This window comes from Macaca thibetana, chromosome 7 (assembly GCF_024542745.1).
Source record: "Macaca thibetana thibetana isolate TM-01 chromosome 7, ASM2454274v1, whole genome shotgun sequence".
Taxonomy (NCBI): Eukaryota; Metazoa; Chordata; class Mammalia; order Primates; family Cercopithecidae; genus Macaca; species Macaca thibetana.
In genome coordinates, this window is record NC_065584.1 from 33,318,924 (window position 1) to 33,329,686 (window position 10,763).

Sequence of the window (10,763 nt, forward strand, 5' to 3'; positions counted from 1 at the left end):
TGAGGCAGGCAGATCATGAGGTCAGGAGTTCGAGACCAGCCTGACCAACATAGTGAAACCTTGTCTCTACTAAAAATACAAAACTTAGCCGGGTGTGGTGGAGTGAGCCTGTAATCCCAGCTACTCAGGAGGCTAAGACAGGAGAATCACTTGAACCTGGGAGGCGGAGGTTGCAGTGAGCCAAGATCCCGCCATTGCACTCCAGCCTGGGCGCCAGATTGAGACTCTGCCTCAAAAAACAAAAACAAAAACAAAAACAAAACACAGGCCAGGTGCAGTGGTGCATGCTGGTAATCCCAGCACTTAGGGAGAGTGAAGAAGGCAGATCGCTTCAGCCCAGGACTTTGAGACTAGCCCGGGCAACAAGGTGAAACCCCATCACTACAAAAAATACAAAAATCAGCTGGGTGCGGTGGCATGTGCCTGTAGTCTCAGCTACTCTGGAGGCTGAGGTGGAAGGATTGCTTGAGCCTGGCAGGTCGAGGCTGCAGTGAACAAAAACTACATCACTGCACTCCAGCCTGGACTACAGAGTGAGACCTCATCTCGAAAAAAAAGAGAGATTAAAAAACAAAACACTTAAACATACAGGCTCTTTGGTCAAACTGCCTTTTGCTGTCTCCATTCCTTGCATTCTGAATTCCTATAGATTGCAATCATCTTCAGTGGGTGCACACTTATGCACACACAAACATGCTTTTAAAAAACAAAATATGGAGCCTATCTTCTTTTAAACTTAGCCATATTTGGGATATATCCAAAGATGTTAATTGCAGCATTATATGTAATAGCAAGAGACTATAACCCACTAAAATATCTGTCAATAGGAAACTAGATATATAGTTCCTCTGCAGAGACAGTCCCTGACTTATGATGGTCCAGTTTGACAATGGGTTTGTCACGAACTTAACAGTGGAAAAAAGTAATTACTTAAATCTGTGTATGCTGGCTGGGTGCGGTGGCTCATGCCCACAATCCCAGCACTTTAGGAGGCCAAGGTGGGTGGATCACCTGAGGTCAGGAGTTCAAGAGCAGCCAGGCCAACATGGTGAAACCCCATCTCTACTAAAAATACAAAAAATTATCCAGGTATGGTGGTGGACGCCTGTAATCCCAGCTACTCAGGAGGTTGAGGCAGAATTGCTTGAATCAGGAAGGAAGAGGTGACAGTGAACGAAGATCACGCCACTGCGCTCCAGCCTGGGTGACAAGAGCGAAACTCCATCTCAAAAAATAAAAAAAGTCTGTATATGCTGATATGGAACAACTTCCAAGATATACTACAAAGTGTAAAAAGCAAGCTGCGGCCTGGAGCGGTGGCTCACCCCTGTAATCCCAGCACTTTGGGAGGCCGAGGCAGGCAGATCACCTGAGATCAGGAGTTCAAGACCAGCCTGGCCAACAGGGCGAAACCCCGTCTCTACTAAAAATACAAAAATTAGCCGGGCATGGTGGAGCACGCCTGTAATCCCAGCTACTTGGGAGGGAGTAGCTTGACCCCAGGAGGCAGAGGTTGCAGTGAGCCAAGATCACGCCAATGCACTTCAGCCTGGACAACAGAATGAGAGTCCGTCTGAAAAAACAAACAAACAAACAAAAAAACGCAAGCTGTAAAACAGAGTGTTTAAAAGGAAAAGGAGGATTTGTGTTTGAGTGTGGGTATGTGTGAAATATATTAACACATATAAGTTTGCATATATATAAAACATTTCTGGAAAGATTCCTAAGAAGCTATGAACAGCTTGGCTCTGGGGTGGAAGACAAACTCATTTTTCATTATATGCCCTATCATCTTTTGTGAAATTTTTTTTAACCACATGCTTTTCAATTTTTCAATTAAAAAACTAGTTAATTAAATGAAACAATAGGGCATAGACATTTTTCAATGTTTAATATTAATGTCACATTTAGCTCTTATTATTGCCAGGTAATGTTTAAGTCTTAATATCTATTAACTTGTTTATTCCCCACAACAACCCTCTGATGTGGAAACTATTATTACCCTCATTTACAGTTTTAAAAAACTGAGGCTGGGTGCAGTGGCTCATGCCTGTAATCTCAGCACTTTTGGAGGTCAAGACAGGAGGACCACTTGAGGCCAGGAGTTCAACAGCCTAGGCAACATAGTGAGGACCTGTCTCTACCCCCTCAAATTTTTTTTTAAAGAACATTTTAAAAACCTCGCCGGGTGCAGGGGCTCACGCCTGTAATCCTACCACTTTGGGAGGCCAAGGTGGGCGGATCACTTCAGGTCAGGAGTTTGAGACTAGCTTGGCCAAGATGGTGAAACCCCATCTCTGCTAAAAATACAAAATTTAGCTGAGTGTGGTGGCACATGTCTGTGATCCCTGCTACTTGGGAGGCTGAGGCAGGAGAATCACTTGAACCCGGGAGGCGGAGGCTGCAGTGAGCCGGGATCACGCCACTGCACTACAGCCTGGGTGACTGAGCAAGACTCTGTCTTAAAATAAATAAATAAATAAATAAATAAATAAATAAATAAATAACAGAGGCAGCATGCCCCCAAGGTCACACAAATACCAAGTGATAGAGTGGGATTTGAACCCACGCAATCTGGCTCTGAAGCCCATATTCTGAATCACTATGGCAATGCTACTGCTCCTTTTCTTTTTTTTTTTTTTTTTTTTGAGACAGAGTTTTGCTTTTGTTGCCCAGGCTGGAGTGCAATGGCATGATCTTGGCTCACCACAAACTCCGCCTCCCGGGTTCAAGCGATTCTCCTGCCTCAGTCTCCCGAGTAGCTGGGATTACAGGTATGCGCCACCATGCCCGGCTAATTTTGTATTTTTAGTAGAGACGGGGTTTCTCCATGTTGGTCAGGCTGGTCTCGAACTCCCAACCTCAGGTTATCTGCCTGCCTCAGCCTCCCAAAGTGCTGGGATTACAGGCGTGAGCCATGGCACCCGGCCATCTCCTTCTTATTAATAGCTGCAAAATATATTCTACAAAGTGAGGGTGTCATATTTTGTTTAACTGCTCCTCCTTTGATAAGCATTCTGGTTGCTTCTAGGATTTTGCTATTACCTTCTATGCTGTAGAAACATCCTTGTGATTGACCCTTTGTCCTTTGTGCTTTTGGGTAAAGATATTTATAAGAGAATTCCTGGAAATAAAACTACTGCATCATCTAAAATTTGATAGTTATTACCAAATTATTTTCCTTTTTTTAAAAAAACATCAATTTGTCTTCCCTTTATCTATGTATAAGAGTGAGGAAGTAGCACAGGACTCTAGTAGCTGAAATAAGAGAAGTTCGGTCCCATTAGAAAACAGTATAAGCAGAGACAGTGACCTGTGGGTTTTTAAATTTTATTTATTTACTTTTAGAAACAAGGTCTTGCTGCATTGCCCAGGCTGGAGTGCAGTTGTATGATCATAGTTCAATGCAGCCTGGAACTCCTGGGCTCAAGCAATCCTCCTGCCTTAGCCTCCGTTGTGGAGGCTACAGTGAGCCTTAGCCTCACTGTGTGTTTTTTGAGGTTAGGGATTGTCTTGTTTATCTTTGTTCAACAAATAGCACAAGAATCACTTAAGGACTTTAAGTGGTCTGTTGATCTAGTTTACATTTGCACACATTTCTCTGGCTGCTTTGTAAAAACTGGATTAGAGCAGGGGGAAATTCCAGTATAGAAACCCAGTTAGAAGGTTTTGCAAATATTTGTTAAACAAATAGCTATTGTGCTGTTACGAGTGCTTCTGGAAAATGGGGACAGAGAAGGTGTGAACACAACAGACATGATCCCTGCCCTCCTGGGGTGGAGCGAGAGAGGCATGAATGAAGTAAATGCACAAAATGAAAATATAACCAGCTGCAATAAATGCTAGAAGCAGGGAAAAGTGAGGTGCTGTGGGAGGAAACAATGAAGGGTGGTTAGGAAAAGACTCTCTGGGGAAGGAACATTCACAGTGGGGATGGAAGGAAGAATAAAAATTAACAGAAGAGTAGAGGAAAACAAGGTTGGTTTTCTAGCCCCTAAAGAGGTTCAAACAGAAATTAGCTGGGCGTGGTGGCATAAGCCTGTAATCCCACCTACTTGGGAGGATGAGGCACAAGAATCACTTTAACCCGGGAGGCAGAGGTTGCAGTGAGCTGAGATTATACCACAGCATTCCAGCCTGGGCAACAGAGCAAGACTCTGTCTCAAAAAAAAAAACAGAAGTTGGAGCAATGGGCAAGGCCAGGGCATAAGAAGCCTTGAAGAGCAGGGCACAGTGGCGCGCGCCTGTAATCTCAGCACTTTGGGAGGCTGAGGCCGGCAGATCACTTGAAGTCAGGTGTTCGAGACCAGCTTGACCAAAATGGCAAAACCCCATCTCTACTAAAAATACAAAAATTAGCTGGGCGTGGTGGCAGGCACCAGTAATCCCAGCTACTCAGGAGGCTGAGGCAGGAGAATCTCTGGAACCCAGGAGGCAGAGGTTGCAGTGGGCCAAGATCACACCACCGCACTCCAGCCTGAACAACAAGAGCGAAACTCTGTCTCAAAAAAAAAAGCCTTGAAGGGCTTTAAATGGACTGTTGATCTGGTTTCCATTTGTTCAGATTTCTCTGGCTGCTTTGTAGAAACTGGATTAGAGCAGGAGGAAATTCAAGTATAGAAACCCAGTTTCGCAGAAGGACATGAAAATGAGATAATAGTAGCTGGCCTAAAGGGGTAGAAGAGGAACCTATAAGCTAAAAGAATGTTAAATGACATATGATCAATTGCAATTTGTAGACCTTATTTGGATCCCGAATTTTTTTTTTCTTTTTTTTTTTTGTAGAGATGGGGGTCTAGCTATGTTGCCCAGGCTGGTCTTGAACTCCTGGGCTCAAGCAAACCTCTGGCCTTGACCTCCCAAAGTTCTGAGACCACAGGTGTGAGCCACTGTGCCCAAGTAGATTGTGAATTTTTTTTTTTTTTTTTTTTTTTTTTTTTTTTTTTTGAGACGGAGTCTCGCTCTGCCGCCCATGTTGGAGTACAGGGGCCGGATCTCAGCTCACTGCAAGCTCTGCCTCCCAGGTTTACGCCATTCTCCTGCCTCAGTCTCCCGAGTAGCTGGGACTACAGGCGCCCGCCACCTCGCCCGGCTAGTTTTTTGTATTTTTAGTAGAGACGAGGTTTCACCGTATTAACCAGGATGGTCTCGATCTCCTGACCTCGTGATTCGCCCGTCTCGGCCTCCCAAAGTGCTGGGATTACAGGCTTGAGCCATCGCGCCCGGCCAGATTGTGAATTTTTTTAAAACCTAGAAAAGAAAAAAATAAAATAAAAAGAAAATATCGATCACAGTTATGAGCTAATTAGAAATTTGAACTAATTTTAAGTTGGCCCTAAACCTGGTGGCTCACACCTGTAATCCCAGCACTTTGGGAGGCTGAGGCGGGCGGATCACAAGGTCAGGAGTTCGAGACCAGCCTGGCGAATATGGTGAAACCCCGTCTCTACTAAAAAAACAAAAATTAGCCAGGCGTGGTGGTGGACGCCTGTAGTCCCAGCTGCTTGGGAGGCTGAGGCAAGAGAATTGCTTGAACCCAGGAGGCAGAGGTTGCAGTGAGCCAAGATCGCGCCATTGCACTCTGCCTGGGCAACAGAGCGAGACTCCGTCTCAAAAAAAAGAAAAAAAAAATTGGATCTTATCCAAAAGATAACTCTGAAATATAAACTCAAATATTAACAACCAATATGATATATGGCCTTTTGCTATGCTTCATTATGATTTTTTCTATACAGATATTTACATCTATATTTTCATAGTTGAGATCACACTTTACATCAAGTTTAGTATTGGTGTAATACTTTTTTTGTTCAATGCAATACAATCTGTTTTATTGTGAAAGCTGAATTAAAATTAAAAGATCTATAAAAAACTGTCATTTTTGGCTTTCAAAAGCACCAACTTTCATGATCAAAAAAGGCCACAACAGGGCCAGGCACAGTGGCTCATGTCTGTAATCTCAACACTTGGGGAGGTGGAGGCAGGTGGATCAACTGAGGTCAGGAGTTCAAGACCAGCCTGGCCAACATGGTGAAACCCCATCTCTACCAAAAATACAAAAAATTAGCCAGGAGTGGTGGCGGGTGCCTGTAATCCAACTACCCAGGAGGCTGAGGCAGGAGAATCACTTGAACTTGGGAGGCAGGGGTTGCAGTGAGCTGAGATCCAGCCTGGGCAATAAGAGTGAAACTCTGTCTCAACAACAACAACAACAAAAAAGGCCACAACAGTTAAGATTGTATTACTTGATTTTATTGTATACTAAGTGGTGGGCACAGAGCAATTCTCCTTATAAAGTACACAATTACTCAGAACATTTTAAATAATGCACATTAAAGCAAGTATTCATTTTACAAGTTGTTCTGCAATCTAAACATACAATAGCTTGGAGAACAACAGTTAGAAAACAAAAGCCAATGTAAAAAGACAGATTAAAACAACTAGAGGCCAGGAGCGGTGGCTCTCCCCGGAAATCCTAACACTTTGGGAGGCTGAGGCAGAAGCATCGCTTGAGCTCAGGAGTTCTAGACCAGCCTGGGCAACATAGTGAGACCTCATCTCTACTGAAAAAAAAAACTTAAAAATTATCTAGGCATGTTGGCACACACCTGTAGCCCCAGCTACTCAGGAGATTGAGGTGGGAGGAGTTGGAGACTGCAGTGAGCCATGATTATTATCCCACTGCACTCTACCTGGACCACAGAGCAAGAACCTGTCAAAACACACACATACACACACACACACACACACACCAAGTACAATTAGAACAGTATAGGTTTTATACGGCTTGGATTTCACAGTTTTCTTAACTGCATCATCAGTGTCAGAAATCTGTTCCTGGCCAGGTGCAGTGGCTCACACCCATAATCCCAGCACTTAGGGAGGCAAAGGTGGATTACTTGAGCCTAGGATTCAAGACTAGCCTGAACAACACAGTGAGACACCTCCCCCCACATTTGCCTTCTCTACAAAGAAAATTTTTTTTTTTTTTTTTTTTTGAGACAGAGTCTCGCTCTGTCGCCCAAGCTGGAGTACAGTGGCTGGATCTCAGCTCACTGCAAGCTCCGCCTGCCGGGTTTATGCCATTCTCCTGCCTCAGCCTCCCAAGTAGCTGGGACTACAGACGCCCGCCACCACGCCCGGCTAATTTTTTGTATTTTTTTTAGTAGAGACGGGGTTTCACCATGTTAGCCAGGATGGTCTCGATCTCCTGACCTCGTGATCCGCCCATCTCGGCCTCCCAAAGTGCTGGGATTACAGGCTTGAGCCACCGCACCCGGCCAAAAAAAATTTTTTTTAATTAGCTGTGTGTGATGCCAGCAAGCACCTATAGTCCCAGCTACTAGGGAGGCTGAGGTGGATCACTTGAGCCCAGGAGATGGAGGCTACAGTGAGCTGTGATCCCACCACTGCACTCCAGCCTGGGTAACAGAGCAAGACTCTGTCTCAAAATAAAAATAAAAAAAAATGTGTGCGTATATATATATGTGTGGTGTGTGTGTGTATATATATATATATATAATCTTTAAATTTAAATTTTAAAAAATCTTAAATTTAAATTTAAATTTTAAAAAATCTGTTCCTTCAGCTGGCTCCTTTGCTCCAGATTCAAGGAAATACCTTCTCTTCCTGGTTTCATTTCACCTTCTGGATCCATCCAATTATCTAATATCAATTCCCCTTTAAAATCCCAAACACTGGCGCGGCATGGTGGCTCACACCTGTAATCCTAGCACTTTGGGAGGTCAAGGCAGGCAGATCAGTTGAGGTCAGGAGTTCGAGACCAGCCTGGCCAACATGGTGAAACCCTGTCTCAACATAAAAGACAGAAATTAGCCAGGCATGGTGGTGAGTGCATGCAGTCCCAGCTACTTGGGAGGCTGAGGCAGGAGAATCACTTGAACCCCGGAGGCAGAGGTTGCAGTGAGCCAAGATCGTGCCATTGCACTCCAGCCTTGGGGGACAAGTCTAAAAAAAAAAAAAAAAAAATCCCACACACTAATGTACTTCATTTTCCTAACCTGAAACATCAGGTTTTCATCTGTGCTGCTGCTGCTATTCTCTTTGGAAGATGACAGAGCTCTTCAAGTTTCACCAGTCTTTTGCTTCTTTACAGGTCTTTCTGGAGCAACCTGCTTTTTCCTCTTTAACTTTTTGTCAACATCACTGTCAGAACCACTGCTAGAAGAGCTTGAAGAAGCAAGTTCCTTTGATTTGCGCATTGCTGTCCTCCACTGCACTCCAGTAGCCAAACACCCTCCTGCTTGCTCACTGGCAACGCTGGTGTATTACTTCTTCTTCTTCTTTTTCTTCTTCTTCTTTTTTTTTTTTGAAATAGAGTCTCACTCTGTCACCCAGGCTGGAGTGCAATGGCACAATCTCAGCTCACTGCAACCTCCACCTCCCGGGTTCAAGCAATTCTCCTGCCTCAGCCTCCCAAGTGGATGGGATTACATGTGCCGCCACCACACCTGGCTAATTTTTGTATTTATAGTAAAGATGGGATTTCACCATGTTGGCCAGGCTGGTCTTGAACTCCTTACCTCAGGTTATTTGCCCGCCTCAGCCTCCCAAAGTGCTGGGATTACAAGCGTGAGCCGCCGTGCCCGGCCTGCTACTTCTTTTTTTTTTTTTTTTTTTGAGACGGAGTCTCGCTCTGTCGCCCAGGCTGGAGTGCAGTGGCCGGATCTCAGCTCACTGCAAGCTCCGCCTCCCGGGTTTATGCCATTCTCCTGCCTCAGCCTCCCGAGTAGCTGGGACTACAGGCGCCCACCACCTCGCCCGGCTAGTTTTTTGTATTTTTTAGTAGAGAGGGGGTTTCACCGTGTTAGCCAGGATGGTCTCGATCTCCTGACCTTGTGATCCACCCGTCTCGGCCTCCCAAAGTGCTGGGATTACAGGCTTGAGCCACCGCGCCCGGCCTGGCCTGCTACTTCTTAAAAGTTTATAGTAATAGATAATGCTGAGGCACCCTGGGACAGTAATGCCACTGAATACCAAACTAGGACTTTTTTTTTTTTTTTTTTGAGACAGAGTCTCGCTGTGTTGCCCAGGCTGGAGTGCAGTGGCCAGATCTCAGCTCACTGCAAGCTCCGCCTCCCGGGTTTACGCCATTCTCCTGCCTCAGCCTCCCGAGTAGCTGGGACTACAGGCGCCCGCCACCTCGCCCAGCTAGTTTTTTGTATTTTTTAGTAGAGACGGGGTTTCACGGGGTTAGCCAGGATGGTCTCGATCTCCTGACCTCATGATCCGCCCATCTCGGCCTCCCAAAGTGCTGGGATTACAGGCTTGAGCCACTGCGCCCAGCCCAAACTAGGATATTTTTTAGAGTGAAAGGGGACAAGATCTGTAAACCTAAATTACCCTAGAGAGGTGAGGTTGCTTGCTTTAATACTTTGGTTGCCTTATTAATTTTTCAAAAATTGTATCCTACTTTTTTGGTTTTCAAAATAAGAAAGACATACTTGAATAAAGTTATTTCCTCTTCAAAGTCTTCCTAGATTCCACTTTTCCCCATGCTGAGTTAAATGCCTCTCTTTGGTTCTGGGGCAGTGATTCTCAATGCTAGGGGGTGGAGTAAAGTTCCATTCCAGTAAAGCTGGAATTTTGGTCCTTTCTCCCCAAGGGACATTTGGCAATGTTTAGAGACATTTTGGGATGCCTGGGTCACAGGGAATGCTACTGGCATCTAGTGGGTAGAGGCCTGGGATACAGCTAAACATTCTACATTGCAGAGGAAAGCCTACTCAACAAAGAACAATCAGGCCCCAAAACTTAATGGCGCCAAGGCTGAGAACCCCTGCTGTAAGATATGTTTGTCACAGCACTTCATAAAGACAGCTGTAGGCCAGGCGCGGTGATTGACACCTGTAATCCCAGCACTTTGAGAGGCCGAGGTGGGCGGATCAACTGAGGTCGGGAGTTCGAGACCAGCCTGACCAACATGGAGAAACCCCGTCTCTACTAAAAATACAAAATTAGCAGGGCATGGTTGCACATGCCTGTAGTCCTAGCTACTCGGGAGGCTGAGGTAGGAGAATCGCTTGAACCCGGGAGGCTGAGGTTGCAGTGAGCCGATATCACGCCATTGCACTCCAGACGGGTCAACAAGAGCAAGACTCAGTCTCAAAAAAAAAAAAAAGACAGCTGTAATTGTCAACTGGTTGACCTACCCAGCTAGACTGCAACTTCCATAAAGACAAGTGATACATGTATGTTGTGGAGTGTTTGGCATGCTGTTGAAACTTAATAAGGATTGAAGGAAAGTGAGAAGATACATCCAGATTCAAATTTAGGGACCTGTGAGATCATGCGGGGTTTGTTTGTTTGTTTGTTTGTTTTTTGAGCCATTTCCCACCTCCCTTTGGGTACTAATCAGTCAACTGATAAGCATTTCATTCATTCAACTATCTATCTTATCCATCGATCATCATCATCTATTTATTTATTTTTGAGACAGGGTCTCTCTCTGTCACCCAGGCTGGAGTGCAGTGGCACAATCACGGCTCACTGCAGCCTTGACCTTCCGAGCCCAAGTGATTCTCCTGCCTCAGCCTCCAGAGTAGCTCGGACCACAGGCGCTCGCCACCATCCCCGGCTAATGTTTTTATCTTTTATCTTTTGTAAAGGCGGGGTCTTGCCATGTTGCCCAGGCTGGTCTCGAACTCTTGGGCTCAAGCGATCCTCCCGCCTTGGCCTCCCAAAGTGCTGGGATTGCAGGAGTGAGCCACCGCGCCCAGCTGGAAGCCTAATTTATACTTTTT

The 10,763-nt window shown here is 45.3% G+C and overlaps 1 protein-coding gene and 1 pseudogene across 5 annotated transcripts in view; both read right to left on the reverse strand.

Annotated features, from left to right (window-relative positions):
• The window catches only part of ISCA2 (iron-sulfur cluster assembly 2), a 415,347-nt gene that overhangs the window by 178,945 nt on the left and 225,639 nt on the right, over positions 1-10,763 (reverse strand). The gene's annotated exons all lie outside the window — the stretch shown is intronic.
• LOC126959127 (activated RNA polymerase II transcriptional coactivator p15-like) lies at positions 3,706-8,296 on the reverse strand (annotated as a pseudogene).